Source organism: Panthera pardus, unplaced genomic scaffold (genome assembly GCF_024362965.1).
Source record: "Panthera pardus isolate Hobbes unplaced genomic scaffold, ASM2436296v1 HiC_scaffold_15, whole genome shotgun sequence".
Taxonomy (NCBI): domain Eukaryota; kingdom Metazoa; phylum Chordata; class Mammalia; order Carnivora; family Felidae; genus Panthera; species Panthera pardus.
Window position 1 is genome coordinate 81,050,598 of NW_026526710.1, and position 7,993 is coordinate 81,058,590.

Here is a 7,993-nt window from a genome sequence, read left to right on the forward strand (position 1 = left end):
TCACACTGGGGTCATGAAGAAAGGGGTTAGGAGGTTGTAATGTATTTTTAATACAGTAAAACCTTGGTTTGAGAGCATAATTCATTCCGGAAACATGCTTGTAATCCAAAGCACTTGTATATCAAAGCGAATTTCCCCATAAGAAATAATGGAAACTCAGATGATTCGTTCCACAACCCCAAGATATTAATATAAAAATGATTACAATATACTGTAATATAATACAAAATAATAAAGAAAATACAAATATAAAGAAAAATAAGCAAATTAACTTGAACTTACCTTTGAGGTAAGACAAAGAGGGTGGATGAGAGAGGAGACAAGAGAGAGGAGAGTTATTGTGTAAGAAGACTTTCTCTGTCACTAACAGAATCACTGCTATCTATTGGCTCAATAGAATCTTTTCCTTTTCATGAAAGTTTAACAAGGAATCTATCCAATGATGCTTGATTTTGCCTCCTTTTGAGGATTTCATGGAAATGTGACACTGCATTGTTGTTAAACAGATTCGTGGCTCGCACTGCTATGGCCTTATTTGGGTGGTAGTTTTTGTTGAAAACTACAAAATTTTGCACTGTTTCCCACATTTTACACATCTCCCTAATCTCATTGGAAGTGAGGGATTCCTCTGCCTTTTTCTCCTCCTCTGCAGGTGGTATCTCCTCCATAAGTTCTTGCTGTTCCTCATGATGGCAACCGTCGGATGCCAGTTGTGGGCACCTTCCAACGTTCTGAAAAATCACTGATTTCTGACAAACACCATGGCCTGAGACTGAGATCCGGGCATGGGAGATGATCACCCACAATTGAGAGAGAGCGAGAAAGAGACAGGAGAGAAGAACCATTGGCTCAGTTGTGATCATGTGATGTTCAGTGTCACATACTACTCGTATTGCAAGACATCGCTTGTTTATCAAGTTAAAATTTATTAGAAATGCTTGCTCGTCTTGGAGAACATTTGAAGAACAAGTTACTTACAATCCAAGGTTTTACTGTATTTGCAAACATAAAAACACAATAAAACAGACATAAATATTCCTGTGGGGAACTGGGAGATGAGGAAGGGGAGGCTGGTAATTGATGTGAAATCAACAAACATAGAAAGGAGTTCTGTAGGAAGAGATGTGCTTCATCTGTCTTGCTTCCCAGTCTTCTTTTCGGTCCAGCTGTGACTGATTGCAAACAGAAAACCACAGTTTCTTGAATGAGAACCCTTGCTCATGAACACAGATGGGTTTGTCCAGGCCTCTGTCATTGGAGACCCGGCCTCCTGCTTTGTCACTTTCCTGTCCTCAGCATGGCCTCTGTCTCACGGACAGGATGGCTGCTCCAGCCCCCCCCCCTGCACCTGCTTGGGAGGACAGAAGGAGCCAGACAGGCTGTGTCCTCTCTAGGGACCTCCTCACCCCAAATTAGCCCCACCTACATTTACCCACATGGACTTCGCCTAGCCAAATGGTCATACTTACTGCAGGCAAGGTTGCAAAATGGCTTTGTTCTGGATGATCGTGGGTTCAGCTAAAATCTGAGGAGAAAGTGGAGAACGGGGCAAATAGCCTTCATCACAGTCCCTTGGTAACATTTGCCTGAAACACAACTAGACTGCCTAGACACCTTGGTATGCTCATCACTAGGGATTTCATCATTTTTGTTGGAATCACAGAATTGGGTCCCCCTTCCATCACATTTTCTAACTTGATGTTCTTTACTTACTTGGTAATCAGCTTTTGTTTACTAATTCTATGTATTTTCTTATTGCTTCTAAAATTTTTTAGTCCATTCCTTTGGGTTTTCTCTGTCTACAAGTCTGTCATCAGAAATTAATTCCATCGGGCACCTGTCTAGTCGGTAGAGCCATGCACCTCTTGAGTTCACCTCTTGTGAGTTCGAGTCCCATGTTGGGTGTAGAGGTTACTTAAAAATAAAATCTTTAAAAAAGAAAGAAAGAAAGTAATCCAAATATATGTTATTTTAATTTTTTTATATTTTGTATTCCTTTATTAGCCTACTTTCATTGGCTGATAATACAGAACAATTTTAATAATGATTGTGCTACTGATATCTTTTTCATTTTAATAGGAATGCATCTAATATTTCTTCACTAAGCATAATGTATTTGTGCACTGACATGTGTTTAGTTTTGTATTTAAGACTTACATATTGAGATTTTTTAAATTTAAGAAAGTTGAATTTTATTAAATGTCATTAGCATCTATAGAGATAATTATAGGATTTTTCTCTTAACACAGTAAGTTGCATTAATATCCGAATAATAAACCATTTATTCATTTTAGCTATGAAATTTACTTGATCAAAATTGTATTTTTTTTAAGTTTATTTATTTTGAGAGAGAGAGATAGAGAGTGCACATATGGGGGGGAGGGGCAGAAAAACAGGGCCAGAGAGAATCCCAGGCAGGCTCTGCACTGTCAGCATAGAGCCTGATGTGGAACTTGAACTCATGAATCCTGAGATCATGACCTGAGCTGAAATCAAGAGTCAGATGCTTACCCAGCTGAGCCACCCAGGTGCCCCACCCCTGTTATTCTTTTAATATGTTGCTATATTCTGTCTGATAATGATATCAGCTTCATTATTATAATGAATCACATACTGATCTGTATGTGAATCTTAATTTTACTTTTGTTTCTGGTGATCTACATTTACATTTCCTTTTTCCTGGATGACTGCATCCCTTAAATGTTTATATCTACTACAGATGCCTACCATACTTAGTTAATGTTTACCTAATTTAAACCTATTTAATTCTTTAATCTAATTTAGCCTTTGGTCTTGGTTATGTAATCATTTTGATATTTCTCTTTATTTTTTCTGGACTTTTAGTCACTGGAGAAAATTGTAGTTAAAAAATAGTTTTCTCTTGGGGCGCCTGGGTGGCTCAGTCAGTTAGGCATCCGACTTTGGCTCAGGTCATGATCTCACGGTTTGTGAGTTCGAGCCCCACGTCAGGCTCTGTGCTGACAGCTTGGAGCCTGGATCCTGCTTCGGATTCTGTGTCTCCCTCTCTCCTTGACCCTCCCTGGCTCGTGCTCTGTCTCTCTCTTTCTCTCTCAAAAATAAATAAACATTAAAAAAATTTTTTTAAATAGTTTTTTCTAAAAGTAATAAAAGCTATTAGTGAAAAACTACTGGTAGATTTAGCTGCCAAGTCCCTGTGAGAGAAGGGTCCCAACCCAGGCTCTGAAAGGTCCCCATTTCTTAGGAAAAGATGGAAAGTCTGGATGAGGAAGTAACCCAAAGCAACTTACTCAATGTCATTGAATTCCATAAAAATTAACAGAACAGATTAGGTCTATTGATCATTTAAAATGTACTTAAAATGTAATTAATTATGCTTTATACCATCAGTCTCTGGAGAGAAATACCTGAAACATCCCTGTTGATTAACTGTGCACGAGGATGCTTTCAAAGGTTAGCGGAGTAGCAAGGCTCTGATAGGACTTGTGCAGGGCAGGCATCTGTGTAGGCAAAGGACACCCCAGACTTCCAGAACTTTCCTTGTCTCCTGACCTGTTTAGAAACAGAATACCTCTGGTTGGGTTGGGCCTGGGAATAATTTTCTTATAACATTAGAAAGTTATCATGAGATGGATCCTGCTGCTGAAATACTATGCAAAAGTGTAAATATTAAACAAATCATACCAATGTAATTAAATAATCTTTAAAATGTTGAACCAATGTCCATGTGGTAACATTCTAAATTGCCCCATCATGTGTGGTTGTTAGGCATACACCAGAAGGACTCCTCTTAGTGACGGCAGGGGTCTGGATGTGGTCAGAGAAGCCATTGAACTGACCTGTGCTCCTTCATATTTAAGTTCTTAGGATGTGCCAGGATCTGACCTATGCCTTGGGGATAACGGAGATTAAAAATGACCAGTTACAGCATAATATAGTATCAATGGTCTGGAGTATCTACTTCGTAAGAAGGCGTTAGTTGATTTTAAGTTCAGAGGAAGAATGTACTAGATAACTAGACACAAAAGTACATGAGGACAGGGGCATATATTAACTCATTTAATCCTTAGAAACTGTCAAGGACACTGAGGTGCAGAGAGGTTAAGAATTTTCAAGGTCACAGAGCTAGTGAGGGGGAGCTAAGACCTGAATGCACGCTCCTAACTGCATTAATTCGAACTCCCCTTGCCTTGTTACAAAGATGAAGATTGTAAAGACATATGGTAAATATTAATTTTAACCACCATTATTATAATCTTGATCTTAAGAAGTGTTTCTTGATGGGCCATAGACCACCCTCATACAATGGAATCGAGCCAATTAGGAATGGACAACCCAGTACCTAGAGCTATCCAGCCAATAAGGCTGGAATAAGGGGGACGAGGAGGGCGGGGGGTGGTGGTGACCAGAACCTTAAAAAACAAAGACCCTTGCCTATATTCATGGGCATTCACTTTTGAATGTCCCCTCCCTGTAAGGAGAGCCTCTGACCAGGATTACTGTCGTGGCCCCTGACTCTTCCTGCTTCCAACCTTGCCCCTTCCCATCCCTTTTCCATGGGGCAGCTGGTCATCTTGCTAAAATGCCAACTTTATTTCATCTGTCAAACTCATCAAGCACCAACAGGCAACCAGTCAATAATTATGGGATGAATGGATGAGTGAATTAGATATGAGACCTCATTGACCATAGTCCCCTCTCTTACACAGTGCTTAGATGAAGCCTACCCCAGCTTCTTTTGCTAACACTTCCTCTTCCAAGCAACTAATTCTTTCAATAGTTCATTCCATTCATCAAGTGACGTTGTGGGATATAAAGAGTAAAATGAGGGGCACTTAGGTGGCTCTGTTGGTTAAGCCGACTTAACCAGATCAGCTCAGGTCATGATCTCACGGTTTGTGAGTTTGAGTCCTGTGTTGGGCTCTATGCTGATAGCACGGAGCCTGCTTGGTATTCTCTGTCTCCCTCTCTCTCTGCCCTTCCCCTGTGTGTGCAAGCTCTCCCTCCCTCCCTCTCTCTCTCTCTCTCTGTCTCTCTGTCTCTCAAAATATATTAATAGACTTCAAATTGCTCACAAATTTTAAGTAAAGTATTACAATTAATACTGGTCTTAGTCTCATATACCTCGATCAAAGCTATATTTTCTCTTAGTTTTGCTTCTCGTCTAATATCTGTAAACTTTTACCATGTAGCCATTGTTCTCCTTGTCACCCTTATCAAGCAGCTGTTACGTATTAAAGGCAAAGGTTTTTTGACTTTTGAATTCTTGCAACTTTACCAGTTCACTCACTGTGATGGACTGAATTGTGTTCCCCGTGCCCCCCCCCCCCCAACCTCATCTAAATTGATATGTTGAAGCCCTAACCCCCCATATGACTCTGTTTGGAGCCTTTAAGGGAGGGTAAACAAGGTCATAGGGAGGGGCCCTTATCTGATAGGACTGGTGTCCTCATAAGGAGAAGAGGCCACACAGGGCTCTCTCTCCATGGGAGCACAGAGGAAAGGCCATGCGAGGACATGGAGAAGGGGCCATCTAGCAGCCGGGAAGAGAGCCCTCATCCGAGGCAATCCCGCACCTTGATCTGGGACTTCTAGCCCCAGAACTGTGAAAACGATGTCTGTGTTTAAGCCATCCAGTCTGTAATGCTAGGGCAGCCTAAGCAGACTAAGACCCTCCCACTGGTGGGAGGATCAGGAACGTAGCTCTTCCTCTTCTCTCAGTCCTAGAACCCCAGGTCAGGGCTGTGTTCTACCTGGAGCCCGGGTCTCATCACCGGGCTTGAAGGGAGCTGGCGAGAGGGGCTGACAACGCAGGACAGGAGACAATGGCGCTTGGGTTTCTGGTGCCTGGAAGACTTGGGAGTTCCAAGAGTGAAGAGGGAATGAACACACATTAGTGCACGAATGTGAAGGAAGTAAGAAAATAGTTGTTTAGTCCAGACACCTGGGCAAGGCGTCCCCCATCCACAGACATTCCGCTCTGACACGGATTTCCCCAGATAGTGGGCTCCAGCATCCCGTGGTTGGGGGGCAGTTCTCATGAGTAAAGCACTCATCTTCTTTCTGGATATTTCCTCAGATATATCCAGGTAAAGCACACATGGATTTACCTTTGGAACCAGACTTCCGTATTTTGTTTTAAAAAATTAAGTTTATTTATTTTGAGAGAGACAGAGATAGCATGAGTGGGGAAGAGAGAGAGAGAGAAAGAGAGAGAGAGAGAGAGAGAGAGTCCCAAGCAGGCTCTGCACTGTCAATGCAGCACCTGATGCGGGGCTCAAACTCACGAACCATGAGATCATGACCTGAGCCGAAATTAGGAGTTGGAGGCTTAACCGACTGAGCCACCCAGGTGCCCCCCTTTTGATTTTTTTAAATTAATTTATTTTTTTAATTTATATCCGAGTTAGTTAGCATATAGTGCAACAATGATTTCAGGAGTAGATTCCTTAATGCCCCTTACCCATTTAGCCCACCCCCCTCCCCACAACCCCTCCAGCAACCCTCTGTTTGATCTCCATATTTAAAAGTCTCTTTCCTTGCCAATAATTGCCTTATAATATTACAACTCGAGGCAACAGGAAAGTTTATTTCATACAAAAACGTTTCTTTCAAGAATATAAACTATATCTGTTCCTATGTAGGGAGGGACTGGGGAAACAGGAAGTCTGTGGTGAGGTGGGAGTTGATGCAGTAAAATGGAAATAGGAATGGAAAGTCAAGGCCAGCGGGGGGAGATGAGGAGGGTCAGGGTGCACACTTTTCTGCTTAGACTCTGTCCCAGCCTGTGCACTTAAACTCACGGCAACGCAAACAAACAAAAATGGCGTAATAAGTATTTCCTATCCTTCTCGGTCACCCACGAACCTTAGCAAGTGCTATAGTAACGCGGTGGGAGAGAAAAAAAGAAATGGACACATTTCATTCATCCTGCACGTTCTCCCTGATTTGGTCAGTGGTTTCCTCAGACCTGCACCCCCAGGACCTCTACACAAGACTGTCAGACATCTGAGACCATCTACGGACCAGGAGCGCCGTCTGGTTGGAACAGCTTGGGTGCCGATTCAGGGCTGTCCTCACTACCACCCTCAGTCCCCTGTAAGCTCCCTCGACCTTAGGTGGCCTGTGAGCTCAGACTGAAAAACCTTAAACCGCCATCTGCAAAGATACAGACATGGTCCAAGTCCTAAATACGTGGTTTAAGATAAAGGCAGGCGGTGAGATCTTGTCATTGAAAGGCTGGGTAAGGAGGACCTGTGGATACTGTGAAAGTTCACTGCTAAAGAATTCATTATACCTCTTTCTCCAGATCTCTGGGCACTTAGGGTTTGTTTCTGTGGTTTCATACCCAAACTCACCAAGGGCTCCCGTTATCCTGGATTGGGCCGCAGATTGACTCAGTGATGTGGGAGCCAAGGAACATTCTGGAGCTGCCTGATGGTGATGTGAGTCGTCCCCCGCCCTCTGCTTTGGATCCTCCGCAGCGTGCCGAGGCTAAGCCCCCAGCACGGGGGGCAGCACGGAGCGCACGCATCCCGTCGCTGACTTTTCCCACAAACGTACCAAAATAGGCTCCACTGATGGAACTGTTCGGTGGTGCCCTCCCGGACCACGGCCGGGCTGCAACAGCTCTTAATCTCAGAGCCACCAGAAAGCCAATTCAGCATTTCTTCCCTTGACATAATCTCCCGATCGGGTTTAGCTGAGTTTTGAGCCCAAGTCTTGAATAAAAACAGCTAGTACTCAGCCGGCTCTTTATGAAGCCATCAGGCTTAGGAGGCGAGACTTCGAGGCCAGCGACTGTCTGGCAGAGCACGTGCGCCTAGGGCCCTGTCGCCCCAGGAGGCGGGGCGTGGCTGCCCTTCCCTGTGGGGCTGCTACACAGGGCAGCACCCAGGGGGATGATCCTGGTTTACCGTCAGGATTGTTGGGGCACCGAACACCACCCTGGAGGGGATCAGGACGGGGCGGCCAGCGTGCTGCAGCAGAGGCAGGCAGGAGGGCGGGGGTTCGG

General features: G+C 43.8%; 1 long non-coding RNA gene across 1 annotated transcript; it reads right to left on the reverse strand.

Moving 5' to 3' along the window:
• Window positions 1-1,107: 1,107 nt before the first annotated feature.
• LOC109256855 (uncharacterized) lies at window positions 1,108-7,412 on the reverse strand. Its single transcript, XR_002075796.2, has 4 exons — window positions 7,338-7,412; window positions 3,387-3,531; window positions 1,470-1,525; window positions 1,108-1,172 (listed from the first exon to the last, which is right to left on the reverse strand). It is a non-coding gene; the product is annotated as an uncharacterized LOC109256855 (long non-coding RNA).
• Window positions 7,413-7,993: the final 581 nt, after the last annotated feature.